We start from the raw sequence: 23,424 nt of genomic DNA, 5'->3' as shown, positions 1-23,424 counted from the left end.
GAACTTTACATACAGAACCATCTTCCTAGACCTTTAAAGCATATTCGCATGTAAGCCATGTAGTTTCTGAAGCTATCTGTAGGAAATCTGATAGACCATTTCTAGTTCATCTTTTTCTACCATAACCCACATGCCTAGTTACTTAGCACTCTATTAGCCAAGAGACCTAAAATGTGTGTTAGCATTCTCAATAGCTAGCATGAAAAAAACAAAAAAACAAAAAACAAAACGTTTATGCATATATACTGCCTCTTATTTGAAATTTATAGAAATACATATACTTAATAAACTTCTAATACTTTGAATAAGTAATACAATATGTCAGATTAATATCCTGGCAAAGTCTTTGTCCCTCAACTATATATGTAATATAATTATACATTAATATATAAAGATACATAACAAGAGTTGAAGTTGATTTTGTTTTTGAACTTTTGCTTTGTAGAGACATAATATTTACTCTAAAGTAAGCTCACATCCCATAGTATACTATAAATAAATATACAAATAAAACCTTTGAATATATTTATACATATATTTATATTGACTTCTATTTCTAAAGAAATAATACCTCAGTTATGATGACCTAGTGATTGTCCTTACACTAGGCTTAAATTCTTAACATTGATAACCCAATTAGAGAGGAATTATTACACATTTTGAAACTGTACTTTTAAGAACTTGATATATGATAATCAAGGAAACATGAATTTTAAAAAATTTATCTGTCTGAATGTCTATTTGTACCTGAGGTTTTTTTTTTAATTGAAATTAGATTCTTTCTCATATATATATTCTGATTATAGCTTCCCTTCACACCACTCCCCCTGGTTCCTCTCCACCTTCCCTCCTCTCTGGATCCACTCCTTTTCTGTTTCTCATTAGGAAAGAACAGGCTTCTAAGAGATAACAACCAAACATGACAAAATAAAATATTATAAGATGAAGTAAAATCTTTCATATTGAAGAGGTATTTTCATGTTAGTGGCCAGTTGCTTTAAATTCTCCAGCTCAGTCAAGTTGTAATCCTTTCTTCTCTATGAGAACAAACTCCTAGATGTCCTAAAAAAAAAAAATTCATATAATTGGAAGATCGTGAGCAATTCAAAATGCAGGAAAATTGTTGGCAAAACACAGGAGACAAAAACTGAGTCTGCACAAGTGGAGAAAGTGTGAAGAAAAGGTTGCTCTGTGCCCCGTAGCTGCTGATGGAAGCAAAACTCATTTTCCCTGTTGAAAATGCACAGGTGCTCACATCAAAGTACAGTTTTAATTGCTAGCAATATAGAAATACATTGATCTGCTACATGTGGATTTATAACAATTAATTTAAGATCGATAACACTAAGTGATATCAATAATTCATGCTAAAGTGATTTTAGACTAGTTACATGATTTGCTTCTCAGGTGACAGAAAACTCTTACCAATATAGTGTGCCAAGGCAGGTGGGAACAGGGAGAGACAGAGAAGGCATGGGAAATTCCCAAACCACAGTCATCGAACAAAGGACTCTGAGAGCACACTTCCATGGTGTGGAAATGTATCTGATGTTCATGCCTCAGAACTCCATATTTGGACTGAGGTATCTTTAATAACTAACTTTTATAAGGTACATTTTTCTTACTATTTTTATCTTCTGAAATTATGTTTTTTTGCTGCCCTGGCAGGTTGAGGTGATCTCATCCACTACAACACTACCATATATTAATTGCTGGTTACAAATTGCCTGTCCTTTAAGAATCTCTAAGAAAGATCTAAATGTGTCTTTTTTTAAGGTAAATTATTTTCTACCATTGACCATAATATTTACAAAGTTCATTTCAAGTTTTGTTTTTAAGCATGTTTTTCATATAGACCACACTTTTTTCCATGTAGGAAAATCCACATATTGCTTTATGAATGGAATACCATTATCTGCTTTCAGCCTGGAAGTTCTATATTTGGGATAAGCATAGCTGGTAGTAAATATCTTGTTAACCTGAGTCCTGGAAATATGACATTTGCTGTTTATAAGTTGAAAGATTACATAATTTATATGTATTGATGGAGGATATTTCATGGCAAAATATCCTGAGACTTCATTACCTCTCATCTGGGGCTTCTGTGTACTTGAAATATTAAAGTCATTCTCGTGACAGGTTTTATGCTCATGCGTTGAATGTAAGCATGTTGTAGTAGCACAAGTGCCATAACCCACATACCTATTGGTGAATTCTTTGAAAACAAGGCTAACATGGCCACATTACATCTCCATGCTCACAACTGTAGCATTCTGCCCGGGGGGCATGTGAATGAACACTATTATTCAAAACTATGAAGGACACCCTTGCTTTCATGTTCCAGGTATAACAGCAAACTTTTGACATTGACACGGCAGCTGAGTTTGGGTTTATGTAGTACTCACTGGCTTATATATAACATGTCTTTAGAAGCTGCATAATGTAGCCCCATCTCCCATTTTCTTGAAGAAGCAGCTCTGTCAGTATTCGGTTCCTGGGCTGTTTGCAGCTGGTATTCATTCTAAGACAGAGAGTTCAGTATTAGGGAAAGGCTTACAGAAATTATCAGTAAAGGAACAAGACACAAAATGTGCAGTAGTCTATGTTTAGGGAATTCATACTCTTCCCTGCTGTGACAGTTTGAATGGGGCTCTTCTCGTGGAATAGGTGCTTTTCTAAAGTGTGTTTGCTTTCTGTTCTCATTACTGCTGTCACTCATTGTTCAACAGCAAAAAATTGTTAAGCATAAAAATAAAGTCTGAGACCAAGAAAATGCTCCTGAAGAACTCCAGAGTCAAAGTCACTTCTCTACTAGATTACAGTTTAATTTACTGATTTCACCCTGTGGGAGCTGGCTTGTTTTCCCAGTCTAAAGCGCTGCTTTTGTAACATGTTTTCAGTTTTCTGAGACTGTCGAAATGAGCACACAGGACAGGATTGTTTCATGTTGTGGAGAAAACTCACTCCAAATGAGCTGTGCAGTGTACTACAGAGATGCAGACACTCTGTATGGGTAGGTCTCAGCTCAGATGCAGAACACATTCTCCTGTTGTTTCTTTTTAGTATTTACACAAGTTTAGTCCAGATATTAAGATGGCAATGTGATCTAGATTCTCCATGACTCCAGACTCTGACCATGTCCTCAGTCAAGCATGAGACTGACACAAAATCTGTTTTATTTATTTATTTAAAACAAGAAAACCAAACTTTGGCTAACCATAGGCGGTTCTTCTTTTTTAATTCATTCAATTAAATTTGCTTTCTTCTATGAGCCCGATGGAACAGGTTCAGGATACATATAGAGTAAACAGCAGTCATGACTGTGTGATGGTTAACTTTCATGGTCAACTTGACTGGATGCAGAATCATTATGGAAACAAACCTTTGGTATATCTAAGAAGAAGTTTCCTGAAAGACTATCAAAAACAACAGGGAAAAAAAAAGGAAGCCCCATCATGAATGTGAGCAGCACATTTTCTTTTGGCGCAGGTCTTTCAGTAACTTGGAGAAAGTGAGCTGAGCACCAACCACAGTATTTCTCTGTAATCCCTGACTAAAGACATGGTGTGACTGGTTGCCTCATGTGACTGGCTGCCTTGCATTCCTGCAGTGTGGTGCCTTCCCTACCATGACATATCATCTAACTGTGAGCCACGATTAATCCTTCATGCCCTAATTTGCTTCCGTGGGGTGTTTTGTCACAATATGAGGAAGTAACTGTTACTAGGGGTTTAACACCCTCAATTTAAGATTAGACAATATGTTGTGACAAGTAAAATGCTGATGAGGACTTAAAGATAATTTTACAAGTTTTATGCACACTGAAAAGACTGTTAAAGTCTCAGCTGAGTAGTAAGGTGCATTTTGAGAATCAGGTTTTTGTATCTCATAGAATTTTATTTAGAACTTATAGTTATCCACTTTTATGAATAGAGAGAGGGTATCAAATACAGAATGTGTGACTTCATTGCATCATTTTAGTGCAAGCATAAATATTCTAGAAAATTGATTTTCATTTAAAAGAAATCAAAGCTGAATGATTTTCTGATTTATAAAGAATTACAAATCAAGCTGGAGTGGCTGGTCTAGAGGGCAAGTTCCAGGACTCATGACTACACAGGGCAGCCTGGTCTAAAGGGCAAGTTCCAGGACTCATGACAACACAGGGCAGCCTGGTCTAAAGGGCAAGTTCCAGGACTCATGACAATACAGGGCAGCCTGGTCTAAAGGGCAAGTTCCAGGACTCATGACGACAAAGGGCAGCCTGGTCTAAAAGGCAAGTTCCAGGACTCATGATGACACAGGGCAGCCTGGTCTAAAGGGCAAGTTCCAGGACTCATGACTACACAGGGCAGCCTGGTCTAAAGGGCAAGTTCCAGGACTCATGACAACACAGGGCAGCCTGGTCTAAAGGGCAAGTTCCAGGACTCATGACTACACAGGGCAGCCTGGTCTAAAGGGCAAGTTCCAGGACTCATGACTACACAGGGCAGCCTGGTCTAAAGGGTAAGTTCCAGTACTCATGACTCCACATGGCAGCCTGGTCTAAAGGGCAAGTTCCAGGACTCATGACTACACAGGGCAACCTGGTCTAAAGGGCAAGTTCCAGGACTCATGACTACACAGGGCAGCCTGGTCTAAAGGGCAAGTTCCAGGACTCATGACTATACAGAGAAACCCTGTTTCAGGGTAAAAAAAAATAATAGTCAATAACTTTGATAAATATAGATCAAATCTTTGACACAGTATCAGATAAAAAAATTCCACACCAAAGTGAAAAATATACAACATTAATAAGTAGGATTTATTCCTGACATGCAAGGACAGCTCAACATAGGCAAGAATAAAGATTCTGTGTCATCCAAGTGAAAGGTAAATTTATAACAGAGTCTCAATAGATGCAAATAATTGATGAAATTCAACATCTTTTCATGAAGAAAACATATCAATAAACTTAATGAAGGAATGTCCCTCAGCATAATAAAAACCAAAGGTGCCTCACACTCATCTTCTCAAGAACATCACTAATTGAACTCAGGGAGGTTTCAACAACAAAAAATGGGGACATGAAGTTGAGAGAGACAGATAGGCGGAGAGGCACAAAAGTGTGTTGGAAGGAGTTGGTGGTAGATGGACATGATCAAAATACATTGTTTAAACACATATAATTTTCAAAGGATAAATATAAAATATAATTTAAAAATACTAATAAAAGAAATTGAAGAAGATCCAAACAATAGAAATAGATGCAAGTTCATAAAGCTGATGAATTATTTTTGCTAAAATGTGAACACTGCCCAAAGCAATCGGATTCAGTGACACAGCTATCAAAATTCCCATGTCACTTTTCTAGCATAGGGTCTTTAAATCTGTGTGAAATGTGCAAACAAACAAAAAACAAATACGAATAACTAAAATGATTGTAAGCAAAGCAAAAAAAACACAAGAAAAACAATCTAATGCTGGGGGTATTAGACAACCTGGTTTAAAAATATATCACAAAGTCACAGTCATCAAATATGCATGGTGTTAACACAAAAGCAACCTACAGAGTTCACTACAGAGTGAACAGAACAGAAAGCAGAAATAAGTTCACTTGCTATTTGACAGAGGTACCAAGAACACAGAAAGGGGAAGGGTCTTTTTAATAAATTGCATTGGCAAGACTAGATATCTGTGTGTAGTAGAATTAAATTGGAAATTTACCTCACACCATATATAAAAATCAATTCAAAATGGATAAAAGACTACAGAAACTCTAACAAGAAAAAAACAAAACTTCAAGCCCTAGGGCTTGATGATAACTTTGGTGATAATACTTCAGGAGTATAGTCAACTGAAGCAACAGGAAGTGAAAAAATGCATAAAACAACAATCCAACAAAGACAACCACAGTGGAAAGGATACATTGAGGATGAGAGTAAAGGTTGAGACATCTGTAAAGGGCTTGTCTGATAGGGGATGAATAACCACAATATGTAAGCAAGAACTTAATAGGTCAACAAACAAAGACAAAGTGTGTAAAAATATTTAATTTCAGCTCTCCCCCATACATGTATCTCTCTCTCTCTCTCTCTCTCTCTCTCTCTCTCTCTCTCTCTCTCTCTCTCTCTCTCTCTCTCTGTGTGTGTGTGTGTGTGTATGTGTGTGTGTGCATGTTTTGTTAAGTTTTGTTTTGTTATGCTTGGTTTTTGTTGTACATAGTTCTGTTTTGCTTGAGATTTAGTCTACTATGTATCTCAGAATGGTTTCAAGCTTGAAGGGCTCCTGCACCTGCCTCCTGAGTGCAGGAATTACACACACGCAGTGACACACCTCACCTAATAGGTATTTCTCAAAACAAAACACGCATTGGCAAATACATGTTTGAGTTGTTCCCATGGTGTTAATCACTAGAGAAATGCAACTTCAAACCAAAACCAGAGGTGTTGCTTATTTGTCTCCTTGTTATTACAAATCTGACAGGAGCAACTTCAGGAAGTGACTGTTTACTTTTCCTCCCAGTTTGAGAATACAGTTCATCATGACAGGAAAGTCATATGACCGGGATTATGAGGATGCTAAACTCCTGTATCCACATGCAGGAAGTAGAGGGATATGAATGTGAATGCTCAGGTGCTTTGTCCTTTTTATTTAGTCTAGTGCTTCAGTTGACAGAATGATACCATCCAAGTTAAGGTAGGATTTCCCACCTCAGCTATCCTAATCTGCATTATCCCTCATGAGTGTGCCTGGAGCCTTGTCTGCTAGGTGGTTTTAGATCTTATCATTGTGACGATCAACATTAACCCACTTGAAATATCACTTCTCATCCATTGAAATATCTATTAGCAAAAAAATAATAACAATGTTAGTGAAGATGTGGAGAAAAGGGAACCCTTCCTTGTACTCTGATGGCAGAGATAAAGCTAATAGAGCCATTCTGGAAAAGGTATGAATAATCTTCAAAGATTAAAAAAGGATCTACTGTGTAATATAAGCAGCCTCACTCCTTTATACAAAAGAAATGAAATCAGTATGTCAAGAGATATCTACAATCCCCAGGTACATTATAGAAATACAATAGATTAAAAAAGAGAGAGAAAGAATCAAATTAAGTTGACTGGTAAATCCATTAAAAACGTAAAAAGAAAAAGGTCCATCTACACAAAGTAATACTTTACATGCCTTGAAGAGAGATATTTTGTCATCTGAGACAAACTAGATGAATCCAAGGGCTTCAGAAAAGGCCCAGTGGTTAAGAGTGCTTTCTGCAGTTTACAGAACACGTATAGATGGCTCACAACTGACTGTAACTCCAGCTGTAGGGGATCTGACACCCTCTTTCTGACCTTCCTGGGTGTTCACACAGGTGTGCATACTCATGCACAGACACACATACTGTCTTAGTTATTTTTCTATTGCTGTGATAAAACACTATGACCAACTTATAAAGGAAAACATTTAGTTTGGGGCTTATGGCTTCAGAGGGTTAGTGTCCATGGTGGTAGAGCAAAGAAATGGTGGCAGGAGCCGCTGAGACACACCAGGAATTGTGATGATCTTTTGAAACCTCAGAGTGTGCCTATAGTGACACATACATAACTGTTTTACTAGGTTAAAGTTAAAATCTTCCTTTTGTTTAGAAATAAATGGGGAAGTGATGCAGGAATGTCTCTGTGTGTTGTGAAAATATGTTTCTCTGATTGGTTGATAAATAAAACTGTTTGGCCTATGGCAAGGCAACTTAGATATAGGTGGAAAATCCAAACAGAGAGAGAGGAAGGAGAAAGGCAGAACAGAGGAGACACTGCCCAGCTGCTGCCATGAGAAGCAAGATGTAAGCCACGAGTCATATGGCAAAGTATAGATTTATAGAAATGGGTTAATTTAAGATATAAGAACTAGATAACAAGAAACCTGCCATGGCCATAGTTTAAAAATAGTATAAGCCTCTGTGGGTTTACTTGGGTCCAAGTGGCTGAGGGATGGTGGGTGAGAGAGATTAGTCCTGACCATGAGTCAGCGGGACACAGAAAAATGTTCAGCTACACACACACACACACACACACCCCTCCTCCAGCAAGGTCACACCTTCTAATCCTTCCACTAGATTTCTACCACCTAGGACCAAGTAGTGGAACATATGGACCCCTGAGGGCCATTCTCATTCAAGCCACTACACACCAGAGAACCTCACACTAAGGGACATAACAGCCTCAGAAAGGAAAGTGCTGTGCAACCTCACTTTATATGTAGAATCTACAGGGAAAGAGGGAGATGAGGAAACAGTGAGACACTGCTCAGAGGTTGTAACGTTTTATTCAGACAAGAAAAATGAATTATGCAGATCTATGTGGAGGGCAGTGACTATAGTAAATAATAATATATTGTGTACTTAAAAGCTACTCAGTGTAGGTCTTACGTGTCTTCTATACATACACATGCATGTGCATGTACATGCATACTGTACATATACATGCACATAAATGTACACACATGCTGTGAGATATTCTGTAACACATTTGATGGCAAATGTGTTAATAAAACACTGATTGGCCACTAGCCAGACAGGAAGTATAGGCAAGACTAACAGAGAGGAGAATTGAAGGAACAGGAAGGGAAGGGGAGATTGCCTGCAGCCGCCACCAGGACAAAGAAGATGTAAGGTACCAGTAAGCCACAAGCCATGTGGCAAAGTATAGATTAATAGAAATGGGCTGAATATAAGAGTAAAAGCTAGACAATGATAGGCCTGAGCTAATGGCCAAGCAGTTTAAATTATATAAGCATCTGTATGTTTATTTTATAAGTGGGCTAAGGGACTGCCGGGAATTGGCAGAACATGGAGAGAAAACTCTCCAGCTGCACACACATGTTAACAAGAACATACACATAAACACTCAAATATAGCAGACACACATGCACATATATGTGCACATACCACACAGATAAGAAATGTTGATTTGATTGCTTATGGTATTCATTTAATAATATATACTTATACAAAAATGTCACATTAGATAACATGTTTCTAAACTTGGGCACAGTGGCTGTGCCTTCATCTACTACTATCTCAACCAGCAATTGCAACTCTACAGTTACTGGCTTGCTTCTAAGCAGCAGCCTGCCTGCTCAGGGCGTGTAGTCTGGCAAGAATTCTGCTCCTATAGGCACTGTCCCTGTCACTACCATTAAAGTTACCTCTAACTAAATCTCTATTGTTCTAATTATGAATAAAAGACTTGAGATCCAAAGGCTAAGGTGAAACCCTGTGAGCTCAGAGGGTCTGAATAGCAAGTAGCTAACTCTCTCTTCTTGCTGACATACACAGAAGACCCATACCTCCTCAGCTTTGTCAAATCAGAAATACCTGTGCTACTCTAAACCCCACCCTACTCTTCCTGGGTCTCTTCTCTACCTCTCCTGGATGCCCTCTGAGGCTATGATAACTTTCTGTCAACTAGTTGCTAATGCAGCCTCCTGACTCAAGGTTTATTTTATTTAATTAGCGCAAATGCAAACTCAGGGTTCACAGTGTGATCGAATACCCCCCAACATTAACATATAATTTTAGTTTTGAATCAATTCTATATCAGTAAAACTGGAGAGAAGTTTATAATATAACACATTTACCCTGTAACTTACATGAGTATTCAAACTTTGCTTCCATTTTAAGTGGAATACATTACATTTTGTAGCACCTGAACACCAGCAGAGTTGAGCTGGCATTCAGCAAGAACTGCATATACATGTTAAATTTTATGGCGTCTTTCTTTGGACAGAGTATCATTTCTGCATGTGGATCACACTTCACTCTGACTTCATCTCTAGTCCTGCTTTCAGTTCATGTCCCCCTTCATCCTAGAAAAGCTACAGTTTGGGAAATATTCTAATGTGTCAAGAACTGTGATTAAGGGATATCAAATCCATCACTTTGTCAGTTCCACAAGTACAGGATGTAGTAGTTATCATGTCCACTTCAGAAAGATGGAGCTATGAAAACAGTAACTGCTCCACTTACCGTCATGTTTAAGAAGCAGGAGATCCCATTTGATCTTAAATTAAATAGAAAAATGTATGCTTTAACCATTACTTTGTTCTTAGTTAAACTTGTCTTGGTAAATTTTAATCTGAAGACAAGGTTAGGGCTGGGGATATAGCTCAGTGGAAGATTGCTTGCCTAGGCCTTTGTACTATGCCCTATACTTATACATGCACACATACGTTAACAAGAACATACACATAAACACTCAAATATAGACCAGACACATATGCACATAAATGTGCACATACTACACACACACACACACACACACACACACACACACACACACACACACACGAGGAGGGGGTTAAAAATACAGCTAAGGGGTTAAAACTAGATTCTTAACTAATTTTAAAAATGCAAATAAGCAATCCTGGAATAGTGGCATATGCTTTTAGTCTCAGAACTGAAGGGGCAAAGGCAGGTACAGAGCGAGTTCCAGGACAGCCAGGACTAGACAGAGAGACTCTATCTCAAAACAAAACAAAACAAAACAAAACAAAACAAAGGCAAATAACCACACAAGAACTTGTGAGTCTGAGCACATTATTAGGAATGTTCTGGCACCTGTTAAGCAAATGATTGTCAAACTTAAAATCCATTACAAAAGCTTTTAATTGCTTATTCAGTGAATGCTGATGTTTGCCCATGAAAATTATGAATGAGGAAGACAGAGGAGAAATATTTTCTTAATACTGCATTTTGGAAAAGGTCAAATAATCCAGTGTCCTCAGGTTGATTTTAAATTATGAGTAGTTCTACAGAGAATATGTGGCAGACATTCTGTATGAAGTGTTCTGATTCAACTGAGACTAAGTATGTGCCGGCTGGTACTGTAAGGACAGGGATCCTAGACAGAGAACATAAATGCTGTGTTTTACATTTAATAGTCACACAAATTTGACATCCAAGTTTCTTTCAAAGTAATGTTTTATGATCAAAATTATTTAAAATATTACTCTTCACATGCCTGCTCTCCAGTGCTTGGGAGGTAGAGGCAAGAGGATCAGGAATTCAAAGACATCCTTGTCTACATTGCAAGTATTATGACAGCCTGGGCTACAGAAGAATGTCTCTCAAAAACAAAACAAATTAGTAAAATTCCCCTGTTAGATATTGGATAATTACTGATGACTCAGCAAGCTAAACATCCTTATTCTGTGGAAACTAGCATGCCTCCTTATGCTGTGAGAAAGAAAATACCTTCAGAAGGTATTGTCAAACCCGGGTACAGCCAGGAGTAAGCATCTACTCTTCTATAAAAATCATGTTTAGAAAGTCACAGGTTTTATTTGAATAGGAATAGATGTGTTTTTTTTTTCTTTTTTCATCACAGTAGCAAAATACACAAGGTAATCCAGTTAAAAAGTAAGAAAGAATTATTTTGGTTTGGGAGGTTTCAGCTTTAGTCCAACAGGAGGCAAACACATTCTGATGTGGAGTAGACGGCAGAGCAATGCTGCCTACCTCATGGTGTTCAGGAAGTGAAGAGAAAGGAAGAGTCCAGTATCCATGATTCCCTTCAAGGTCACTTCCAGTGACCCAGCTTCCTCCCACTGGGTCCCCTTCCCTAAGGGACCCCCTTCTCAAAGGTCCCTCTACATTCCAAGAGCACCAAAGCTTATGGACCCTTCAATTCATGCGCCTTCAGGGGACATTTTCAATTCAAACCATAGTGATGGGTTTATTCATTTGCTTGCAAGATGTTCATAACTAAGACTAATCCATTCTTGAATTGATAAAATATTCTTGATTTCCAAAGAAATAGGAATATATGACTCATCTGCCTGTTGAAATCTGTGGTTGTGTCACATTTGATGACGATGGCTTTGCTGATACTCTTTCAAGTTTGGAAGAAAACAAGCAAGCTTTTAAAATATAAATATAAGATCACATATTCACAAGCTACACAGAGCACTGACAGATGGGTTCCCTTTGTCACTATGGTACAGATACACTTAGCAGGCCTGTCATACTCAAGGCACTGTGGATGCTGGGGTTATGCGAATTGGTACCTCTGCCATGTAAATGAAGGCTGTGCAGCTATGCACATTTTTTTCAGCACCAGTGCCTTATCCCCAGGTGTGTGAATTTTCAGAGTTGCAACACTTTTTTCACACGGTATTGCTGTTGATGGTCTATTTTCTTCCAAGAAAAAGCTTCCCAGGCAGCTGCCTCTCTTGCAGACCATCTTTGTTGATTTCCTTTGGCCTCTCCCTGTGATTACTTGCAGCTGGGCTCCATTGCAGCAACATTTTTATATCGTGTACAAGATTAGAGCAAACAAATACTCTGACTACAGTATTCTCCAATTACATTAATTTTATCCACTGATGTCTTTATTTCCTTCCTTTCCAATTTAGATCTGTAATGTGAAAATTGGCCCTATTTTTGTGCCTATTATGATGCTCTGAATCCTCTCTTTCTTCCCACATGGTGCTCATTGCAAAAGAAGACTTCACAGGCAGATTCTTCTAATAGGAACAAGAGGATTGTTCTGTTTTGCTGAAGAATCCCAGAGTCCCACAAGAAACCTTCCAAATTTTGAACTGGAGGGGACTTCTCCAAGTGCCCACCAGGAAGATATGTAGCAGCTATATCACCTCTGCCCCCTAAATCTTCTTTTACCTCAGGACAGAATCATGGTGGTTGGATCTGATTAAATAGAGGAAGCTAGAGAGAGATTCAGGGCATGCAGCAAGCCAACAATGACTGGAGATTTCAAAAAGGAGGAAAAGACAAAAGAGATAAGAGGGATAAAAGCAAACAGTTCTGAATAAAACAAGCATGATGTTGCATGTTGTGTACATAATGAGGATGGTCCAGTCTGTCATCTAATCTCTCTTTTTATAATTGAATTAATTAATTAATGTGTGTGTGTGTGTGTGTGTGTGTGTGTGTGTGTGTGTGTGTGTGTGAACACAAGTGCAAGTGTGCCCAGCCATGTGTGTGGAGCTCAGACAATATCGCTGGAGTGAATATTCTCCTTTTCCCTAGGGTTCTAATGAACCAACTCAGGTCATTGGCCTTGGAGACAAGTATATTCCTTGGCTGAGGCAGCAAACCTGCCCTGTCATCTCTTACATTGTGACTTGTGACTGAGCAGTCAAGATTTCTCCTGAGGAAGTGATGAGAAAATACTAACCATACACACTCATGGCTGAAAAACAAACAAACAAACAAACAAACAAACAAACACCTTAAAGTCTATTAAAGTTGGATCCATTTTTAAAAAGAGATCTTTTTATTATGAGTATGAATGTGTATGGGAGCATGTACGTCCATGAGTGTAGTTGCCTCTGGAGACCAAAACGAAGGTCATCAAACACCCCAGAGCTGGAGTTATATATGACTGTGAGTTGCCTGATATGGATGCCAGGAGCTGAACTGTGGTCCTCTGCAGGGACCTGATGTTCTCTCAAGTGCTGAGCCACCTCCTCGGTCCTGAAATCATATTTTAAGGTTAAAGAAATAGCTGTGTACAGTGGAACACACCTAAAGTTTCAACGTTTGGACTTGGGAGGCAGCAACAGGAGGACTGTGGCAGTTTGAGGCTAATCTGGAATACAGAGTGAGGCTCTGTCTCAAAAAACCAAGAAATAAATAACATTCAAGAAAAAAATATTCGAATATGTGCTAACACCTATAATGTAGGACTCATGCATACATATGCAATTTTTAATTTAGTAATTGCCAAAGAGTTTAAGTTTCTTAACTATAGAACAGTAATTTTATGGTGAACTGTTACGTAATAAGAACTATATAAGCATTCCAGATAATTTGATGTGAAAATGTCACCTAATTCTGTGTGATAAACATTTAGAAAATAGAAAAGACTGATATTTTGCTTACATTAAGGACATGTTCACAGGAGCAGTCACCATGAACCTAAAGAGAAGAGACTCAAAGTTGTTTGTAAGAACTGTCTGCCATTTGTGGGTGATTCTAATATTCCTACTGTAAGGGTGTGTGGGGGTCTCCTCAAAGTCAGTACAGAACACACCAGATACCAAATTTTCAGCACAAAGGAGACTTATTACCCCAGAGGAGTAAGTAGGGTGGAGGTGGAAGGTGACTGCCTCTGGATTGGGTAAAGGCAGACAGCAGGCAGCGGTGGCTGGCGTATTTTGCAAGAGTTGGGTTTTTAAGGAGAAAAAGGAAGAGTCTGTGCTGTGGTAAGTTGGTAAGTCCTGATTGGACATATTAGCCAAATAATGAATGTTGATTGTAGGACCTTGGTGTTTTGTCTCAGGAACGAGTCAGTGGCCACATAAGGGAATGGACCTTGGGGGCTAGCTTTAGGAATGTAATCTAATGGTCTTTTAGCAAGGGGGAGGAAAGGGTAAAGGATGAAACCTGTCCTCTTCATGCTTGCCATGCTGGGCCTGTTGGAGAGTGCTTCACCTATTTTCTAGGGAAAGATCCATGAATCTCGGAAAGTGGACACTTGTAATCTCCTTGACAATATACAAGTTGTTGCTATATGACTGTGGCATGCTTAGCATTATAATCCTTATAAGGTGAATATTAAAATTGTAACTATGTAAGTAGCATGGTAAAATAAAAGACAGGGAGCCACTCTCTGGATATTAATAGTTTATACTAAAAGTGAATTGTTTTCTTTACTTGACTTTCCTGGTAAGGTAACATTTCCTAACACTATTCTTTTTATTCATGGAGCAATAAAAACAAATCATGACAGAGATCCTGTGAGAACATGCCCAACCTTTAACTCCCTGCGCCAAGGTGAAAACCAGTTGTAACAATTCTTATAATGTCTTTTCCAAAGCTCCCAGATGGTGACTGAGTCTTCTATTTATATATTTTAATGAGCTCAGGCAACCTGGTCTCATAAATTAAAAGAATGGTCATTGCAGTTTCACAAACAAGACTGTCTTTGATTTGGTTTAGGTTCCATTATATACACAAACTGTACTCAATACACAAAATCAATAATGTAGTCATTGCCAAACTTTAGACTCACTCCACCCACATTCAGGTCTGTTCTTGCCTGGATTCTAGACCTGTCTGATCCACAAATGGTTTGATTCCCATCTCAGCCTTCACTCATTCTGGTCTGAACTTAGCTGTGAAGTTTCTCTTTGGATTTTACTTTTTAAACAGAATGTTTTGTACTGACCAGTAAATACATGACATTCATGTCCGTGAACAGATTCCTAGCTCTCAAAGCTTACATGTCATCTATTCCACGTGTGCCACAGATATCATCAGGGTTTGGGATTTACCAATGAGTACACTGGAGTACTAAACTCTGAAGTTTGATTATCCCTTGTTTTCTAGTCCCTCCAACAAACATAAATCACACAAATGCAGACGGCATTGAACGTAAAGTACTAACTCAAAGACCCTGCCCCACTTCTAGCTGAGAAACTGTAGTTTTTCTTTAATTCTCTGTAAACTCCTGAGGTTTGGGTAACATTATTTCCAAAGACCTTCTGCTATTGGTTAAAATATTAAGGCAACTCCATGTAGTTAAAAGGGAGCTTTATTTTGTGGGGTAACTTACAAGTGGAGGAATAGGTTACAGGGTCTGGGAAAGGTGTAGCACAGTCCAGCAGTGTTCTCTGGAGAGCTCTGCTTGGTCTACCTCCAGCGTCCAGGGTCCAGGAACCAAGAGAGTTCCCTCATCTGGATCTTGGGTCTTTAGGGGTCCTCTCTGGGCTCCGCCTTGTAGGCGTGACAGTTACCGAAGCCTCAAAGGGGGTGATATTTCCAGGTCAAAGCTGAAACGGCTACCCACTACATTCTGCCATACTTTTTGATTTTCCTTAATCTCTTAATCCACGTTATTTGACCCTTTAACCCTATATTTTACTTTTTTACTTGTTTATTTGTTTGTTTTTATGTCTATGGGAGTTCTTCTCTGCATATATGTCTGGGCACCATATACAGTCCTGGTACCTGAAGAGGCCAGAAACCTGCAGACCACAGAGGGCCCTGAGACTGCAGTTACAGGTGGTAGAGAACCACCATGTAAATGCTGGGAACTGAACCCAAGTCATCTGGAGGAACAGACCCTACTCTTAATCACTGAGCCATTGCTCCAGCCCCTGACCCTACAAATTTTATGCATCATACAAAATGTTCTATTTAACTCCATAAATTTATAGCATATTGTTCCTTCAACAATAATATTTCCAGGGATTATTAACAATGGCCATTTCAGTAATTGCAGCAATTGATGTGATCCACAGCTATAAGTGTGTTCTGTATGCATGCATCTTGCTGTTGTTGTCTGACTGCATTCACATCAGCCAGTCTCTCTTAAGATGATAGTTCATTGTGAAACTCTTTCAAAACTTCTATTGTAACTTTGTCCTGTTATTAATAATGAGGATGCTCACACATGCTGAGTGAAAGATACGGTTAAACTGCCTCTAACCATCAACATTTGGGTAATTATAGATTATAGAATAATAGCTTATTCCTTACTTTTCATATATTCTGGTACTTAGGTTATTTTCCTATTTTCTTTTATTTACATGTATAATAGCATTAAATTAGTTCTCTGTACTTAGATATTTATTCGAAGACTTCATGGTGAGTAGAAATGATGTTATTTATCTAAGGAAGCATGAAGCTCCCATATCTAACTTTGGAACTGGAATCTGAAGCCAGCATTAAATAAATTTTCTATCAGAGAGACTTTAATATCAGTAATGGAAACAGAAAACAGCCCAAAACTTAAGAGAGTTTTAGAAAGAGCTAATAGGAGATGTGGTTCCAAGAGAAACCCATTGGACAACAATAGAATTTAAGAGAATTTAGAGGTAATTAAAAGGGATGAGGGACATAGCTTAGAATCAGGCTTGAAAACCTTACGCAAAAATAGGGATGTTACAATTGAGAATATTCTTTATCAAAAATGTGGAAATGCTTTGAAAGGAGAGAGTTACTTATTTTCCTCTCTATGACAAGTATTATATCCACTCTCCCATAGCTAGCTCTCAGTAAATGCAGTGAATCAGAGGACAACAGCCTCCAAAGCCTGGGCTCATTCACACGATTCACACTTGTGTTTGGTTACATGTTCAGTTAAGAGTTTAGACCCAGTGGTGAGGCTTTGATTTCCTCTCATCTAAATGAAGCATCTGTCTTCCAATGTCAGCACCTTTGTTAACTCATGGAGCTTCTGGGTGCTCTACAGAAAATGTCTCCTATGAAACTTAATGTAAACACAGGGCAAACACATCTTCATGGTAAAGTAGGTTCTAGAAAACTATGGATGTTGAACATATTTAGCTAACAACAGTAGTATTTTCACTGTGTAAAACAATATCTGAAGAAGTTAAATTGGGAAGTGTGGGCACATCATTTTGATTTGTTATACCTACTCTATGAGGCTAAAACAGTTACAAGGGGATTTAACTGGGATTTTATTCAACATGTTAGAATGCACCATGGCTTTGGAATCAATTATGTCCTGGGTTTATGTATAAGAGCTGCTAATTGATTACACTAGCTCACTGAGACTAATTACCATCTGAAATCTACTTGCCCCACTTACAAATACCAGAGTAAGGTTTTCTATTTGAGGATAATTTATATTTATTATATATTTAAATTTAAAATTTTAATGATGCTTTTTCAAGACAAACTAGTGTTTCAAACAGGATGTAGACTCCCTATATCAAATAAATCCCAAACTTATTAAAATCAACACAAAGCAGCAATGGGGTACTAGAAATAGCCTAGAAGGAAAAGTGAGTCATAATTCACACACACACACACACACACAAAAAAAAAAAAAAAAAAACAATCACCATTAAATCATTGAACAATCACCATAAGAGAAGGGAAAGAATGATTATCTAGGGAAGATTTTATATAAAATAATGAACTCAGATCAGGGACATGATCAGCAAGCAACCATATCTTACCTGCCATGGATTGGAAAAAGATATTGTTGTCAGAGTTGGATGTTGGGCTGACTGTATTTAGTGTCTCTAATGAAATCTAAGCCCCCTAAGTGACTGTGAAGACACAAGAGCTAATTGCAGAATCCCAAGTCAAGGACACTCAGTTTTGCAAAAACTGACTTCAAAGAAAATGAGCAGACCTCTATAAAAGGCCCAAATCATTTCTTAGAAATCAAACAGCCTTAGCTCAAGAACTGTTTGATGTGTTAAGTGTAAATAAATCAGAAGCATATGGGTTAAAGTTTGCTTGAAAAACAGTGAGAAAAGTGGTGTTTGGCAAAGTCTTCTTTTTGTGTTTCTTGAATCAAAAATCTTTGGAAAATTGTTCAAGATGTTTAAATGACTGCCCCCAATGCATTTGCACATACTCTGGCCTGTTATAAGTATCCTGAAGCCTTTAATTCCCTTTTCCTATCATCTCTGGATAAAGTTCAATTCAATTTTCTACCAGCTGTTGACTATTCTATCTAGTGCATTGACTTTTTGCTATTGCTGTTTTGCTAAGTATGTTTACTGGTTTTACACATTTTAGAAAAAAAATGACTAAAAAGATTCAACTGCTAAATATTTTAAAATATTTGTCATTACTATTTAAATATCTTACTCCCTAAATTGTCTTTGTTTGTCAGATTGTTTGAAGTAGAGTGAAATTCAGATAAGATCAAATTGAGAAGGAAAGTTGATAAAATAGAGCAGGATAGAAATAATATTCCATGGGAAGTTCAATATTTGATACAAAACACTGGATTAAATATTCAATAGAGAGAATGGGAATATAAAAATAAAGTGTTAAAGAGAAACTGTCATTTAAATATCAGATTGCATAGTGCAATAATAGAAGCTGAAAATTATGTAAGCCTTTAGAATTTTAATTCATATGTGAATGTGCTTTCTTGACTTGCTTAACTCTGAATTTTCATCTCCCTAGATACCTATTTTCTTATACATTTAAGGGTATAGAGAGTATATGAAATGATAGCCAGTTAACTTCTCATCAATGAGTATTTCCCAAAGGCCACAGCTCATGACATAGGTTCTTATAATATAAATGGAGACTCGGGCACATTTGGATAGTAAACTTAATACCAATTTAAATATTGTAATGTGCTGGCTTTTAACAATATGTTAACCAGTGCAATGAGAACAACCTGGTTCATTTTGGATTCACAAGATGTGTCTTCTGTGGTTTAGATCATGAGTGTTCAGGGTGGGCACATGGAGTGCAGGACAGATTAGGCTGCCAGTAGGCTGGCAGATCAGGCAGGAAAAGCTTGTGCTCTCTGCTTAGAGATGATCTGGAATCCTGTGAGTTGGAACAGTGTTTTAGTCTGCCTAGGCATCCATAACAAAGCACCATTTGCACAGAAGCTTAAAAAGCTGATTGTATTTCTCATGTCATAGAGGTAGAAAGTCTAACATGGGCATGCTGCAACAGTGGGGGGTTTGGGGAGGGTTCTTTTGTCACTGATAAGAGCCTCACCCTTAGGACTACACCTGAACTCAGTTATTATCTTCAAAAGGCCCCACCACTGAATACCATCACATTGCTGGTTCAGGCTTCAACATACAAACTTTTGAGGGCAGAAAATGACACAATTCTATCTATAACATTTTCTTCTTGGTTTCCAAAATTTATCTCCTTGAATGAAAAATATATCCATTTAATCCCACTAGTCCTAAAATTTTAATGCATTCTAACTCTAAACTCTATGTTTCCATCCAAATGTCATAGGAATATATACACCAGGTGTCTAAAGCATATAGATGATACTTAAGGTATAGTTTGTCTTGAGGCATAAATCCTCACTAGTGATGACCCTGTGAAATCAGACAAGGTACATGCTTTGATGTAATGATGGATCAGATTTGGACTCTCTCACTCCAGCCTTCGGGATTCCATTCCTTTCTAAATAATGTCCTTATGCTAACAGTAGACACCCTTTAAGGCTGAGTTCAACTTAACTTGTACTTTGTCCAATCACTGACATTGGCTAGTTAGTACGGTGGATGAATGTCAGCAGTCTTAACCTGCAGAGACAAGCAAGGGATACCTGGAAGCTTTCAGAACGTATCTATGGTATTTGAGTGGAGAGTGGAAATCCATGAGTTTACATTCTTTCTCCACTTTATCTAGAGAAAATGGAGTTTGGCAACTAATCTCACAGTATTAAATTTGCCAAACATGTTTTTAAAACAACACATTTCATCAGTTTCCTGAATGTTTCTTTCTCTTGAGTAGTTAATTCAGAGTATCTAATAATGTTTGTGGGTGTATCTCAGTGCGAGAACCCCTGTCTTACATGTTTTATCCCAGGCAATGGGGAAGAGAGAAGTATTCAGTATACATATTTGTAAGATTATGCTCTAGACTCTAAGTGTTTCATGCCTAGGAAAAGGCTCATTATTATAACTGGGTAAATCCAGTTTAAAAACCAATTCAGGAAATTTCACAGTAATCTTGGAAAACAACCTGCAAGCTCGTCCTTCATCTAGGACAACTGCTGGTAGCAAAATCTGTATTAGTTAGGGTTCCCCTGAAAGAAATAGAAGCAACAGAATACAGGATAGGCAGACTGATAGCCGCATTATATAAACTGATTAGGAAGCTGAGAAGTCCCCAAATCTGCAGTTAGCCAGCTAATCAAGGAGGCCAGTGGCTTGAAAGCTGGCAGACTCCACTTTTCAAAAGGACTGAGGCTTCATTTCAAGTCTGGGGGTCAGAAGAGGCCAATGCTTTGACTCAAAAGAGGGCCAGCCCTAGTGATGAGCTGATAAGAACTGGAGAAGCAGTCTGTTTTACTGTTTGTGGGTGGAATGTTAATTTCATCTAAAAACAAGCTCACTGACACACCCAAACTAATGCTGCATCAAGCATGCAGGTGGCCTATGGCCTAGTAAGCTGACACATAAAATTAACTGCCGTGATCTATCATGAATCATTCAATTACTCACTGAACTCAAAGACGGAAAGGATGAATTCAAACAAGTTTTGACAGAATAAAATCATGGTTGGTCTCTGTCTATAAGGATTTTCCTGCCCACAGATACTAATCTTGCTTTGCTTCTTATCCTTATCTTTCAAACAGACAGACATCAAACTATCTCCACCTTAATGGTTCCCTTAGAATCTTCTTATGCATGTAATTATTGTTCATTTTAGCCTTTTTTCTTTTCTTTTCTTTCTTCCCTCTGTCCCTCCCTCATTTCCTTCCTTCCTTCCTTCCTTTTTTCCTTTCTTTCTTTCTTTCTTTCTTTCTTTCTTTCTTTCTTTCTTTCTTTCTTTCTTTCTTTCCTTCTTTCTTTCTCTCTTTCCTTTCCTTTCCTTCCTTTCTTTTTAAGGCAGGGTCTCACTTTCAATCTTTGGCTAGCCTAGAACTCACTATATAGACCGGACTGGTCTTTACCTCACAGAGATCCACCTGGCTCTGTTTCCCTAATGTTGGGATTAAAGGCATGTAACACCAGGCCTAAATGATCATTGTAGTCTTAAAAAAAGGTATCTTCAGTTATTGTTGAATTCATTCATGAGCTCAAAAATATTAATTTGGAACAATAGAAAGGAAAATAATACAAAATAAAATACCACATGAACAATGCAGCCTTACCAATGTAATTTAGCAAAAAGTAGCTTAATTGATGCATTTTTAACCCAGTACAAAGCAATGCAGCTTATAGGAGCAACAATATATCAGAGAAACTGGATATATATGTATTTGTATGTTTTATCAACTTTTAATCAGCTTTAGAGATAGTTTAGAGAGAAAAGAAAAAAGTGATAGATAGTTTCATAGTTAACTGTGTTAGTCAGGGTAGCAATTATTTTAGTATTTAGTACTAAATACTAAATGGAAAAAATACATTGGTTCAAAATAAGCAAAGAGGTTAGTTAAACTAAAAGTTTCAATCACACTGTATGTTGCTCAACATTCCTTAGTTTTAAAATAGTCTTTTTCAGTCAAACTGGAGACTGATAATCTAGCAAGGAAGGAATAGGTCTTACCATTTGCAACTAATTAATAATAGAAAAATTATCCTAATATCAGAGAGGATGGAGTTGCTATGATGGAATGAATCTAGATTGTCAGAATATACTTTGGTATTTGTGAAAACCAACTGAGACCACATCCACCATCCATCTAAATTTTTTCTTGTTCACTAACTTCTCATATACAGAATTTCAAGCCAAACCCTATAATGTCAAATGCAAATATTTCCACAAACAAACAAAAATCCCTTTGCTGTCTGTAGATCCCTGTTTACCAGGAGAGGGTGGATGCATTTACTAGAACATTCATCGAGAGGGGATGGGAGTGGCACCGAATTCTATCAGGAGTAGGATAGTTGCAGGAAATGCCTCAGTTGTCACGAAACTTAAGTGATGAGTGCATGCCTCTCTGGTGCATGGAGAGGAAAGAGGCATTACAGGTGGAGAGGGTTGGGCCCACCCACCCGCAGATACAAGGAACAGCATCATCTTGGGAAGAGCAAACAAAAATGCAACTGGAACCAACTTTATAGGGCTCAGATTCTGTCTCATAATCACAGTGATGCAGAGACTGCTGAGTGGCCATGTTTCTGTTTCATCCCTCATGCGTTCCCTCTCTTTCTACTGCTTTGGTCTTTGTTTCAGGGAAAAATATTTTCAGATTTGTCTCCAGCTCAGTTCTAGATTCTTTAGCTAAAATCAGGCAACTGTAGAAGACCGAAGTACCTTGCCCACTGTCTCCAGGCCCAAGAGTAGCACATCTTCCTGTCAGTTTTGGGACTTGTTCTAACTCTTATTGGCTCTTCAGCTCCTTCATCATCTCTGCAGATGTCAACATGGAATGTGCAATGCTTTTCATGTGCAGGGTGGTTTATAATATTATTGAATGGGTCACATAAATTTCAAATGAAGCTCAGAGATTGTTGGGCATACATGACCCTGGGTTCTATTTGAGTCTCTCTGTCTCTGTCTCTCTCTCTCCCCCTTTCACACACACACACACACACACACACACACACACACACACACACACACACATACACACACACACACACACACACATACACACACACACACACACACACACACACACACACACAAAATTAAAATTTTCAAATGCTTAGCAATTTGTTTCTGTTATCTACAAAAAGAAAAGACAAATGACATGATCAAAATAATCTGAACATTTTGTCAGTCTTGGCCATCAGGGTTTGGGTACCATGAGCCTTGAATATAAAAGTTAGAATCCTCTTGGCTCCTTTTATTTTACATTGACATGAGCAACACAGATGAACCGAGTTGCATGCTTACCTTAACAATATGTCATGAAATAGTATATAATGTCAACATTTTAGCTTCTCAGCCTGCTCAGCCCAAGTGGCCACCTCATCAAATATACCACTATTTTTCCACACCAGAGAGAAATACCCAAACTGGAGAGATTTGGTTTAGATGGTGTGAAGGGCATCAAT

The 23,424-nt window shown here is 38.0% G+C and overlaps 1 long non-coding RNA gene across 1 annotated transcript in view; it reads right to left on the bottom strand.

Moving 5' to 3' along the window:
- Nucleotides 1-601: 601 nt before the first annotated feature.
- LOC128104423 (uncharacterized) overlaps nt 602-23,424 on the bottom strand; it is a 32,573-nt gene continuing 9,750 nt past the window's right edge. Inside the window, exons 4-5 of the long non-coding RNA XR_008215997.1 lie at nt 2,406-2,521; nt 602-1,062 (exon numbers count right to left, since the gene is read on the bottom strand). This is a non-coding gene — a long non-coding RNA (uncharacterized LOC128104423). The remainder of the gene's footprint in view (nt 1,063-2,405; nt 2,522-23,424) is intronic.

This window comes from Peromyscus californicus, unplaced genomic scaffold, assembly GCF_007827085.1.
Source record: "Peromyscus californicus insignis strain IS unplaced genomic scaffold, ASM782708v3 Scaffold_8__1_contigs__length_139910024, whole genome shotgun sequence".
Lineage (NCBI taxonomy): Eukaryota > Metazoa > Chordata > Mammalia > Rodentia > Cricetidae > Peromyscus > Peromyscus californicus.
The sequence above is the reverse complement of the archived record's forward strand: the minus strand, read 5'-3'. Positions and strand labels throughout refer to the sequence as shown.